Source organism: Stegodyphus dumicola, chromosome 6 (genome assembly GCF_044657685.1).
Source record: "Stegodyphus dumicola isolate Sdum_Otavi_A_Nest chromosome 6, ASM4465768v1".
In the NCBI taxonomy this organism is placed as follows: Eukaryota; Metazoa; Arthropoda; class Arachnida; order Araneae; family Eresidae; genus Stegodyphus; species Stegodyphus dumicola.
This window is the reverse complement of record NC_140773.1, coordinates 18,995,182-19,009,378: the sequence shown is the minus strand read 5'-3', so window position 1 is coordinate 19,009,378 and position 14,197 is coordinate 18,995,182. Positions and strand designations below refer to the sequence as shown.

The 14,197-nt window shown below is 32.8% G+C and overlaps 1 protein-coding gene and 1 non-coding gene across 2 annotated transcripts in view; both read right to left on the bottom strand.

Moving 5' to 3' along the window:
• The window catches only part of LOC118184078 (uncharacterized), a 358,399-nt gene that overhangs the window by 222,955 nt on the left and 121,247 nt on the right, over positions 1-14,197 (bottom strand). The gene's annotated exons all lie outside the window — the stretch shown is intronic.
• Positions 12,891-12,963, bottom strand: TRNAT-UGU (transfer RNA threonine (anticodon UGU)). The gene has a single exon. It is a non-coding gene; the product is annotated as a tRNA-Thr (tRNA).

Here is a 14,197-nt window from a genome sequence, read left to right as displayed (position 1 = left end):
CAAATATATATTTATTTTTTAAATTTCTTTATTAAGTGTATGTTATTAATTGTTGGCTGAAAAAGAAACTTTAGGATATCATAGGGAACTTACTTTTACACTCTGTTTTCAATACTTTACACCTTTAGTATTTTTTCATTATTACGTCATGTTTCTAGTCGCAATATTTTTTTTTTTTTTTCTGCTGTGCAGTTAAACCTACTTAAGAATTTTTAGGTAATCCCTACTACTTAAGTTTTAGGTAATCCCTACTATCATGGGATTACTAAAAATTTCTTAAAAGGGAAGAGCATAAATTTAAGAATAATGAATGTTACCCTGCGAAGTTAATGTCCCAAGCGGAAATTTTGACAGGAATTTTTTAAGAAGGTTCATTTGAAATCGGGCATTGGCACGTATATGACATCTCCCCACACTCTCTCAAACTTCTGAAAACCATAACCATTTTATGCGCAGCCTAACATGTAAAATTAGCACTTTAACATTTTGTCGAAAGAAAAGATATTAATTTGGCCTTGAAATGTGGTATGTGAACTACATAATATTTTTCCTATAGAATAAGTTCAACATATCAAGCTCATGTAAATCGTTTGACATGCAAGATTTTACTTTAAGAAACATCTTAAAAAATATAGGGTCCTTTATATCCGAAACCGTCTTACATTTAGTCCAATACAATGAGCTGGAATCTCGAAGAAATTTTGAATTGGTTCCAAAACAGAATTTCGTAGGAAAAATAAATGATTAGAGGCTTTCTAAATAAGCCTCAAAATTCTAATGCTTTTAAGCGAGTACTACTCAGAAATTAACGAAAATACAGAAGATGTTCTATTTTCAGTACTTGTAAGAGCAAAATATTCATAGCTAATTCAAACCTCGAGTAATTCGAAGATCTTAGTTCATTAATACGCAGGGTCTTTTATTGGAACCCAAAATGAACATCTCCTTTTCTGCAGTTAAGTATACTAGAACTGAATAGTATAATTCGAGGGCAATAAAATTTCTTTTTGAAGATTAGAAGTTAAAGGAAAACAGTTCAACTTAAATTTGACCACGATGGATCTAACTGAATGTTTTTTTCACGCCCCTGATTCTTTCTGGAGAGACATACATTCAAGTGCAGATGGCTTAGACTATACCAAAGTTTTACTTTTAGTTGAGTACCAATGCAAAATGTTGAGAAACACATGAACCCAATAACTACTCGTCCGCACCGGCGAGTATTCTAAAGGATGTATCTTCATTGTAATGCTTTGAAACAAAGATGGTAGCACCTTTATTCAACTCGGCCAGTCGGGAGGGGAGATGCTGTTAACAGCGGTGTTCTGACATTGAAAAAACAAGTTTTAATTTGACTAAAACCACCCTTCCTAAAGTTACTAGTGCATTGGGATGTAAACAGGATTCATTTCCTACTCTTCCTTCTCTGATTAATAAAGCAAATAAAAATCCTATTTGCATAGTGTTGTCTTCACTTTTACCAGTATCGCTCTTAAGGAAGTTAAAAATTGATTTACATAAAAATGCCAGTACCTTTATATAGTAGCACCATTGCGATAGTTTATACTTTTGCGAATGCCCACTGAACAGCATCGGCAGCTGAAATGTCCAGCAACTTTTATAGTTAAGTGAGACACCGTTACATAGCGATTTATTCTAATGCTTACTTAAAGCCCGCAGTCATCTTCATGTAATTTTTATTAAACAATAAAACTCAAGTACACTGTTCTTGAACTTGACTTTGACCGTGATTTTGTTAGGTGAACCTTTCACATGTCGAACTGAAAATGTCAAAATATATTTACTTTGCTGAAAAACGTGAGAACATGCTGCTGTTAATGAATAGATTCTTGAAACAGGTTTACCGCTAGCAGAAACTAGAAAAGGCAAAGTAAGCCCTAGGGCTTTAATGAGAGGCTATTCCAGTGCTAGCGGAATGCTCCAGATTTTCTATTCCTTTGTTGTTATATACTTTGCCGTTTCTAAACCGACACTTTGTGTATTTGTTATTATTATTATAATAACTTCTTATGTGTTCGCAGTATTATACCTCATACGAAAGGCTTCAACTTCTGACATACATTAACTTGTTCAGAAAGCTTTTACATAGTGTCTGCTATTCTAAAAATCCTTCATCTCTTTTTTTTTTTTCTTAAACTAAGTGAAGAAAAGACATTTTCTCATTCGTGTCACTATAAAGAATAGCATTCTCGAAGATTCTACAATTTAAAAATGCCGTCAGTTTCACAGAAGTGCAATGCTACTAACATCCTATTAAAAAATCTGATGTGTACACCACAACACTTCCTTGTACGGAATATTAAATTATACGCATTTTTTCTTGCATTTCATTTAAACTTATTGGATTGAATTAAATCTACTTCGCCGACAGCGCATAAACCACAATAGAATAAATGTATTCTTTAAAATTCACTTTGTTTACCATAGCGACACTCTGGCGCTAGGTTCACTTAACAGTATTATATTTCGTTCATATTATAACTCAGAATGCACAAAATTTATATCATTTAAAGAAGAGAATTATCTAATCGTTGCCACATGTTTTATTCAAATACTCTAATAAAGCTAGAATGATGTATAAAAGAAATTAAGCAAACAAAACAAAAAAGAAACAGTTTTTCACAGACAATTGAGTATTTCTCATTCAATTAATTCAGTTCTCACTTCGCGAGAAGGCAAAAATACATAAAAACTCAAAATATCTATATTAAAAGTTACGAAGTAAATCTTAAACACTTATTTTCTCGAAAAAATTCCAGAAAGGATTAAGCATGATTTAATTGGCAATAATAAATGAAGGCGTTATATTTATTGTTGCGAAGCTAAGTTTCTCTACATTGGCAACAAATCCACTATTCTCCTGTTTCAAATGTAAACAAACAATGGCCGCCACCAAGAGAAGTATTAGGCTTAGCGGCACTTAAACAACTTTAAAATTGTTGGTAATTCTAAAAATATTGCATACAGATTTACTAAAGGCATAAAAACCTTAACCGGAAGATAAGAACAACATAATTCAATCATTTTTAAAGCAAAATTTGTACAATTTACAAACATATAAGAGTAAAGAAACTGAGATCGCTGAGACGGGTAACAGAGTGGATATTTATATAAATATATTTATATACGTTTGGTGCGGCCGATTGCAACCAAAATACGAGGTGCACATCTACATGTTACAGCAGTCCTATATACAAAATTTCAACGTTCTTGAGGCTACTCGTTTTTGAGTTATGCGAGATACGTACGTACGTACATACGTTCGTACAGACGCCACGAAAAATCCTCTTCAGAATTCATTTTGAAGCAGTTTTATAATTTTTTTGAAGGAAAAGAGTATTTTATTCTGTCCTTACGTACATGCATTCGATTGCAGTCAAAATTGATATTTTCGTTGATATATGCTGCCTGAAACTTTTCGCGATTACAATACTTCCTTTTTACTTCGTACAAGGAAGTAAAAAATGCAAACTCTGAAAGCTCTCCGATTTTATATTATGCCCAGATAGGCCGTTTTTTTTCCCCCCATTTACAGAGGCATACGCATTTCAAGAGTATTTGGGCTAACTCCACATTGGATTTAAAATATTTAAAAGAACATATAAAAATTTCGGATAGATAGTCCGAAGAGCTGGACACAAAAATGTTTCTTCCTTGGAGTCTTGCCACTGCTCACTTTGAAATTTTTTTTAATACAAAATTCGTTAAAAATTTACAAAGTATTAAATAGAAAATAAAACAAATTTCAAATTAGGGCTTTCAGGTGCTTATGTTCGAGTGGAGGACTATGATATTCAAAATTTGATGATTCCAGATACTGTTGTTTTTTCACAATGCGAGAAAAATTCATACCTTCATATAGATTCTTCATTATTTAGTTTCTTTAAATGTAATACAGGACAATAATATTTGGTGGCAACAATTTGAAAAGTGATTCGAGCATTTAAAGTGATTCGACTCAAAATGCCGTTTGGGGACTTAAAACGCCCATTTGGGCTAATAATTGTTGTTTACGAAAAAATACATTTATAAAAGGACCGTATACTTAATTATAAAAATCATTTAGACTTGTGGGTTACAACAAGGAAAGTGCTCATATTATTTCATAAAAAATGAACTAAGCGAGTATTGTTAAGAAAATGCTTCAAAGTAATTGTTTTCATAATGTGTTTGTTAGTTGTATTATGAAAGCGAGTATGATGATGTTATCTTTCAAGCACTTTTAACAAGTCTAAGGCAATTTTTTTTAAGCTCATCGACTGTAAATATTAGAAAGGAAACTTTATAAAGAATTGTAGACCAGAATTCCTCGCAGAAATGCTCTATTTTACTTCAAAATATTTATATATCAATCAAAAAAATGTGAAAGCTTTCAGATTTTATATTATGCCCATAAAGGCTTTTTATATGTGTGTTACCTTTATTTATTAAATATCATGCTCTTCGCACTTAAACCATAAACTTCAATTCAATAGCAATATCACAAAAGAATTTAAAAAGGACGTATCTATAGAGTTTCCGATACACAGACTCGCACGCTGGAGATAAAAATGTCCCCTCCCCATTCGTACAGTGTAGCCATTGCTCAGTTTGAAATCATTGAGTTTGTTAATCAAAAATTCGTTAATGTTTTACAAAATATGAAATAGATAATAAAACAAATTCCAAATTAGGACTTCCAGATGCCTGTATTCGGGTGGGAATTACGTTATTCAAATTACGGCTCAAGGTACCGTTGTTTTAACACAGTACAAGGAACATACATACATTTTTGGAAGATTCTTCATTATTTAATTCCTTTCAATATAATGCAGGGTTTCAATATTTGGTGGCAACAATTTGAAAAAGGATGCTCCGTTTATAATGATGCCATGCAAATTTCCAAAAAATTAATAGCCCACAAAATTAATAGCAATAGATGCCACGAAATCAATAGCACATCTGGGCTAACGCTCTTTGAGCTAAGAAAGCAATTATAAACTTCGAAATAATTCTGTTTCTACCTTTCATTTCAATTTAAATTTCAGCAGATTTTTTAGTTCACAAAAACAAAAGTTTCTCCCAACATATTTAAAACGTCCGGAGATTGGCGGGTAGTTCATTGACTCTCTGACCTTCCATTGTTTCGTCCACTAACTGCTGATAACTAGTACAAGGCCGTTTATGAATAGTCATAATAGCAGCATGACCAATGTTTTTCTGTAGCAACTAAATACAACAGAAATTTTACGAGATGATTTCGATAAAATGAGAAATGAGAGACAAAGAATAAAGAATCATAAAGTAAAAAAATCTGATGTGTACACCATATGACTTCCTTGTACGGAACATTAAACTATACGCAATTTTTCTTGAATTTCATTTAAATTGATTGGATTGAATTAAATCTACTTCGTCTATAGCGCATAAACCACAATAAAATAAATGCACTCTTTAAAATTCACTATATTTGTTTACTATAACGACACTCTGAATGCACAAAATTTATATCATTTGAAGAATTATCGTTGCCACATGTTCTATTCAAATACTATAATAAAGCTAAAACGATGTATGAAAGAAATTAAGCAAACAAAGCAAAAAAGAAAAATTTCACAAACGATTTAGTATTTCTCATTTAATTAATTCAGCTCTCACTTCGCGATAAGGCAAATATACATAAAAACTCAAAATATCTGCATTAAAAATTACGAAGTAAATCTTAAACACTTATTTCCTCGAAAAAATTCCAGCAAGGATTAAGCATGATTTAATTCGCAATAATAAATGAAGGCGTTATTTTTGTGATGCGAAGCTTAGTCTCTCTAGATTGGCAACAAATCTACAATTCTGCTGTTTCAAATGTAAACAAATGTGTCCGCCATGTTATTTAAAACTTAATTGCATTTAAACAGCTTTTAAATTGTTGATAATTGTACAAATATTGCTTCCAGGATTACGAGAGGCATAAAAACCTTAACCGGAAGATGAAAACAACATAATTCAATCATTTTTAAAGCAAAAAATGTACAATTTACAAACATATAAGAGTAAAGATACTGAGATTACTGAGTCGGGTAACAGAGTGGATATATATATAAATATATTTATATACGTTTGGTGCGGCCGATTGCAACCAAAATACGAGGTGCACATCTACATGTTATAGCAGTCCTATATACAAAATTTCAACGTTCTGAGGCTACTCGTTTTTGAGTTATGCGAGATACGTACGTTCAGACGCCACGAAAAATTCTCTTCAGAATTAATTTTAAAGCAGTTTTATAATTTTTTTGGAGGAAAGCTGTCTTTTATACTGTCCTTATGCACAGATATCAAGGAAAAACATCGTTAAATTGCATTCGATAGCGGTCAAAATGGATATTTTCGTTGAAATATGTTGCCTGAACCTTTTCGCGATTACAATACTTCCTTTTTACATCGTACAAGGAAGTAAAAAGGAATAAACACACTTTAGTAATTTTATTCCTGAACTAAATCCTACTTTTAACGAAAAATTGCAAAATACACTATTTTTATAAAGTGATTTTTACACTATCCTGTGTGACAGCAGGTTGCATGATAAGTCACCAGTTGCAAGTAAGTCAATAATACATATGCATTACTGTATGCCTATAATGGAGACAGTCTTCTGGTAGTTCAACCAGGACGTATAGTATTTTAGAAAAGCGCATACATAAATAGATCTTTTATAGAGAATTTTAATTATTAATTGAATATTAATTGCTAAAAACTCACTGGAAAATTTCCTTGCAATGATGAAGCATTAAAAAAATGGATAGAATGAGAAATTATAGAACACCATCAGCTTCCTAAATTAGAAACGAAAAAATGTTAATAATGTTAAATAAAAGTAACTAAAATAAAATTTTTCTTTGTTAACCTAAGTAGGAATTGACTTTGATTTTTTTTTTATTATATTACTTGTTGAAAGTTAATTTGTAATAAACGTCACAAAGCATTACTTTCGCCGTGAAATCGATTATGCCACCAAAACGAAAAACGATTGTTCGATCTACACATCAAGCACGAAAGAAAAAGACTTCACGTGCTTCAGAAACAAATCAGCAACCAGAAGCAATACTAAAGGACGTTCGAATGTGAGCGAAAAACGATTGTTCGATCTACACATCAAGCACGAAAGAAAAAGACTTCACGTGCTTCAGAAACAAATCAGCAACCAGAAGCAATACTAAAGGACGTTCGAATGTGAGCGAAAAACGATTGTTCGATCTACACATCAAGCACGAAAGAAAAAGACTTCACGAGCTTCAGAAACAAATCAGCAACAAAAAGCAATACTAAAGAACGTTCGAATGTGAGCGAAAAACGATTGTTCGATCTACACATCAAGCACAAAAGAAAAAGACTTCACGTGCTTCAGAAACAAATCAGCAACCGGAAGCAATACTAAAGGACGTTCGAATGTGAGCGAAAAACGATTGTTCGATCTACACATCAAGCACGAAAGAAAAAGACTTCACGAGCTTCAGAAACAAATCAGCAACCAGAAGCAATACTAAAGGACGTTCGAATGTGAGCGAAAAACGATTGTTCGATCTACACATCAAGCACGAAAGAAAAAGACTTCACGAGCTTCAGAAACAAATCAGCAACCAGAAACAATACTAAAGGACGTTCGAATGTGAGCGAAAAACGATTGTTCGATCTACACATCAAGCACGAAAGAAAAAGACTTCACGAGCTTCAGAAACAAATCAGCAACCGGAAGCAATACTAAAGGACGTTCGAATGTGAGCGAAAAACGATTGTTCGATCTACACATCAAGCACGAAAGAAAAAGACTTCACGAGCTTCAGAAACAAATCAGCAACCAGAAGCAATACTAAAGGACGTTCGAATGTGAGCGAAAAACGATTGTTCGATCTACACATCAAGCACGAAAGAAAAAGACTTCACGAGCTTCAGAAACAAATCAGCAACCAGAAACAATACTAAAGGACGTTCGAATGTGAGCGAAAAACGATTGTTCGATCTACACATCAAGCACGAAAGAAAAAGACTTCACGAGCTTCAGAAACAAATCAGCAACCAGAAGCAATACTAAAGGACGTTCGAATGTGAGCGAAAAACGATTGTTCGATCTACACATCAAGCACGAAAGAAAAAGACTTCACGAGCTTCAGAAACAAATCAGCAACCAGAAGCAATACTAAAGGACGTTCGAATGTGAGCGAAAAACGATTGTTCGATCTACACATCAAGCACGAAAGAAAAAGACTTCACGAGCTTCAGAAACAAATCAGCAACCAGAAACAATACTAAAGGACGTTCGAATGTGAGCGAAAAACGATTGTTCGATCTACACATCAAGCACGAAAGAAAAAGACTTCACGAGCTTCAGAAACAAATCAGCAACCAGAAGCAATACTAAAGGACGTTCGAATGTGAGCGAAAAACGATTGTTCGATCTACACATCAAGCACGAAAGAAAAAGACTTCACGAGCTTCAGAAACAAATCAGCAACCAGAAGCAATACTAAAGGACGTTCGAATGTGAGAGCGAAAAACGATTGTTCGATCTACACATCAAGCACGAAAGAAAAAGACTTCACGAGCTTCAGAAACAAATCAGCAACCAGAAGCAAAACGAAAGGACGTTCGAATGTGAGCGAAAAACGATTGTTCGATCTACACATCAAACACGAAAAAAAAGATTTCACGAGCCTCAGAAACAAATCAGCAACCAGAAGCAAGACTAAAGTACGTTCGAATGCGAGCTGTTCAAGACCATTCCTCTGAAACAGACCAGCAGCCGGAAGCAAGATTGGAAAATGTTCCAGTACGCAGTGCTCGATCCAGAAGAACACTGCAGTCTGATTTAAATATTGGTACGATGCGATATTCCATTGCGATGCTAATTGATTACAATCTTCATCCAAGTGTAGTCGTTGAAAAGATGGATATATTATGCATGTATCGCACAGTTCTCAAATTTATTTAGCTAATTTAAAACTCAAACACTTTCTTCCCTTTAAGTAGCATTGCTGGGTAACAGCTAGTTTTATATTATTTTTAGATTGGATATAAACGCATACAACACGGAGAAAGAGAAAACCGTATCTTGTTCATCACCTTAAATGCAAAACTTCGCTACCTTTTCTAATGACGTCATGGAACGTTGATTGCAATTACTTCTACTGATTTTTTCTTAGTAAGTGGATATAAATGGACTATTAAGGTACTTTGGTATACTTTTGATGCATTATTATTCTTTCTCATGACATAGTTAAAAATATAAAAAATCATCTTATGTTAAACAAGTAGAAAAAAAAAGGTTATAAATTTCAACACGGAGCATCTTCATCTAATAGAAGCAAATGGAACCAAAAGTGTAGTTTATAATTAAAGTCTATAAAAAATGGAAATCGAATAAGGAAAAAATCATGAAATATTATTGCCACTTTTAATATTGTATTTAAAATTTATTTTTATGTTTGATAAGAAAAATAATAAATCAGTTTCTCTTCAAATGTAGACCAGGTCAAGTAGTAATTGAAAAACCATCAAGTTATCCTTTCTTCCTTTTTTTTAATTATAAATGAAAAAGAAAGACAAGCAGAAAACTTGTTTCTAACTGGATAGGTCAGCAGCAAGCGAAGCTGAAATGTTTCTTCCACTGTTTTGCAAGTCACAAAAGCAAATAATAAAAGTTATGACTGTAAGGTTATCTCTCGCCGCAATTCCATATGACTATAAAGTTGTGATAATTGTGATTTTATTTCAGAATAGCAGCTACGCGGCCAGCCTTTGTCTGGCTTTTAAATATACCGGAACACCAAACGTTAAATTTATAAACTGCTCAGAATTTTACTCTGCTAATCAACTTCATAAAATGTATTACATATATCAAAATTACAAGGAAATAAGCAATATCTCTTAATATAAATATTAATTATCATAATAAATAAATTAACCAACTTACCGTTGCCTTTTCTCAAGAAACGTCCAGTATGCAAGAGAAACATTAAATTTAAGAACTGCACAGAATTATCACCCTCCTTTTTCCAAGTGGCAAAAGTGCTGATTTTCAACAGTCAGCAGTCCAGTATACAATTGAATGAAAAACTGTTGCGAAAACCACATTTATAAAAGAATATGAAACTATTTAAAATGCTATGATAAAATCGAAAAGATAAAATTAAAAAAGTATCTGATTCGAATTTTGAAAAAATCGCTTCGAGGTGCATTGGCTCTTGTCTAGATGCACCTATATACGAAATTTCGTAGCCCTGGGTCTATTAACCTACGCGCAGCACCAAAGAAAGACACACAGACTCTTTTTTTTATTATATGTAGAGATTAGATTGGTTCGTTCCAAGGAAAAAGACGATGGTTACTGGCCGATGAGAAAAGTATTTGAGCAAAAGGTCTGACCAGCATTTTAACTTCGCCCACCCCTTCGAAGCACATCCTCATGGTAGCAATTACATTACCAAGAGAATCAATAATAAGTTTTCTTCGTTTATTTGTAGCAATCTGCGCAAAACAGTTACAACTTTATATTTATAAACAGAAAAAGAGTTTAAAAGTTGTATATTTTGTGTCGATTAATGAATATATAATACCACCTCTAAAACTTATACAATAAATTTAATCACTTGAAAATTATTTATGGGAAATTTAATTGCATGTAAAAGTTATGTAATGAATTTTATCAGTGCTAACGATTGTCAAATAAGGTATAAGAGAAAGAGGACGGACAAGACGTATACACAAAAACTGAGAGCCATGAAACATTTTCTAGAGTATATTTTAAGTTTATATTATACTCATGTCAGAAAGTTTTTAGAATTTTTATTAAAAAATTGCTTCAAGAATTTAAATCTTTTATCTTAGGTAAACTGTAAAGTGGTATGATCGAGACATAGAAAAAAGAACAAAGAAAATTGTAAAACTACATGCTTAAGCAAAATAAAAAGGGAGAAATATTCTTTTACATTAATTTAAAAAAAACTGACAAATTTCAGAATTTACCTGTCGCTCAAAAAGTGTGTTGAGGTTTATTGCGCTCTCACTGAACTCGCAGTTGACCAGTCTGTTGTTGCAGTCATTCCTGCTAACCTCCTTTTTCGTTTTTTAATTTTTAATCCGAAGGGTATCCCTGAAGGACTATTGTTTTCGTTTTGTGATTTTGCGTTGGTACACTATAAATGTCCGTTTCACTTTTCAAAGTGTTGCCACCAAATATTAAAGTCTTGCGTTATATTTGAAGAAATTAAATAATGAAAAATCTGCATAAATATATATCTATTGCTCGCATTGTGATAAAACAACGGTACCTAGAGCCATCGAATTTCGAATGACGTAATCCTCCTACGAATATGGGCATGTGGAAGGCCAAATTTGAAATTTGGAATTTGTTTTATTATCGATTTCATATTTTGAAAAACTTTAACGAATTTTTGATTGACAAACTCATGTATTTCAAAGCAAGCAATGGCAACGTTGTACAAAGAAAACATTTTTATCTCCAGCGCGCGAGTCTCTGTATCGGAAATTCTAAAGATGTGATCCTTTTAAAACTATTTTGTTATATTGCTGTTGAACTGAATTTTATGGTTTAAGTGTGAAGAACGTGATATTTAATAAAAGAATGTATCACCCAAAATGTTTAAAAAAAAAAAAAAATCTGAAACGTTTCAGATTTTAAATTACGTCCAAAGGGGCGTTTTTTAACATTTTGTGTGTTACCTTTCTTTATTAAATACCATGTTCCTCGCACTTAAACCATAAGATCCAGTGCAACAGGAATATCGCAAAATAGTTTTAAAACGAGCATATCTTTAGAATTTCCGATACAGAGACTCACGCGCTGGAGATAAATATGCTTTTTCTGCACAACGTTGCCATTGCTCGCTTTGAAATCCTTCAGTTTGTTAATCAAAAATTCGTCAAAGTTTTAAAAAATAGGAAATCGATCATAAAACAAATTTCAAATTTCAAATTTGGTCTTCCACATGCTCATATTCGTTGGAGGATTACGTTATTCAAAATTCGATGACTCGATGTACCGTTATTTTATGACAATGTGAGAAATATACATACATTTACGCAGATTTTCATTATTTAATTTTTTCAAATATAATGCAGGACTCTAACATTTTATGGCAACAGTTTGAAAAGTGAACCGACATTTATCCGTCCGACGCAAAATGCCAAAACGAAACTAATAGTCCTTCGGGATTCAAATCCCTTTGGACTAAAAAAAAAAAAAAAAAAAAAAAAAAACGCCCTTTTAGACGTATTTTTTTTTTTTTTTTACAATTTTTCATTTTATTATATTTTTAGCGTAAAGGGGCAATTTGCCAAGATGGGCTATTAATTTCATTTTGGCATTTTGCGTCAATGCACTATAAACGACGAATCTTTTTTCAAATTAGTGCCACCAAATATTAGAGTTCTGTATTATATTAAAAGGAATTAAACAATGAAGAATCTGCATTAATGTATGCATGTTTTTTGCATTGTAATAAAACAATGGTACTTATACATTCTATAGGGCGTAGTGCTTTAAGGCGGACACGTAAATAATAGTAATAATATACCTACAATAAAAGTCTTTCTTCCTTCATGAGGACTCTAACTGATGGAGAAATGTATTTATGAAAAATGAGCAATGCCTTCACCGGGACTCGAACCCTGAATACTTCAAGTATGCTTCCAATTACACCGCGAATGCATGCGGAAAGGAGGGAGAAAACACCTTATATACTTCCCTTTTTAAAGGGGGGCTAGATATAAGGGGACTCAGTAACCAAATACTGGTGGTGATAAATTCGAATTATCGTCTACCACATTTTAGTTTGGATACTACTGTAGAGTCACTAGGTTATCTAATGGAGCAATGCCTTCACCGGGACTCGAACCCTGGACCTCTTGAACACATGTCGAGTATGCTACCAATTGCACCATGAAGGCATGCGGAAAGGAGGGAGAAAATATTGATCTGCTAATAAATTGCTGAAATCCTTGATCTGCTAATAAATTGCTGAAATCCTTGATCTGCTAATAAATTGCTGAAAATAATATTCTTCATTATCTAAATGCACAGAGACAATATCCGATATTAGGTTTGTAGTTAACAATGCTTGAAACTGCAGTGTGATAAAAAGACACATTTCAGGAATGTAATCTGAAACTTAAATAAGCACATTGAATGGCCTGTCCGAGAGTATTTGTAAGAACTCAATGACGATATTATCACTTCATGACAGTACCAGATGCCGCTAAGACAATCTTGAAACTGGAGGTTACAACTCAAGTGATAGAACTAGCTTGAGGCATTATACTATCCATCCAAAGAAGGAATCATTCACTAGAAAAGATTTAGTTTTATAACCACACCCAAATTTGCGCCATTTTTACCCGTTTCACTTCCCCACAGAACGGAAATCGTAAGTGACGTAAGGTTACACCCCACTGAAAATGTAAGCTTAGAGGCCCTTTCCCTTAATACACTCTAACGAGTTTATGACCTTGAGTTTCCGCTGGAATAAGCTATCAGAAATAGTGACTTACTGCAGGAATTCCTATAAATTTTGTTGCTAAATTGTTCTCAGAAAATCTTTCCAGTTTCTTATTTCTGCTAATAAAAGTACTTTTTCTCAGACTTACGCTTTTATGTACATGCATGCTTGGACAACAGCAAAAGTGTGCTGGTATATGAAGTTACAATATTTGTTGAGAGTAGATCTAAAGGATATAATTGCAATAAGAAATTATAATTAAATGAAGTATTAAAAGCATAAAATATACTAATAAAAAATTAAATTCAAGCCAAATGCTCTGTATAAAGAAACCAACCCAATTATTAAAAGCATTTTACTTTGCTTTTATAATGTCTGTGTGATTTGCTTCATTAATTCATTATTAACTTCCAGTTTTCGTTTATTTTTTTTCCTTGATCTGCTAAGAAGCATACCAACATTATAATCATAATTACTAAACACCGACATGTATTAATATTCTGAAAACTTTTACTTAAAAATAATCATTCGGTTCTTTCCGAAATGTGATCACAGTTTCATTTATAAATTATTTGGTTAACATTTGCTATTTTGTAGAATAAAATTTATCCAGACAACTCTTTCTCTAATTTTTCGTAGTATGTTATCTAGATAACCACGAGGAAAATGTCTGACGGACGTCATTT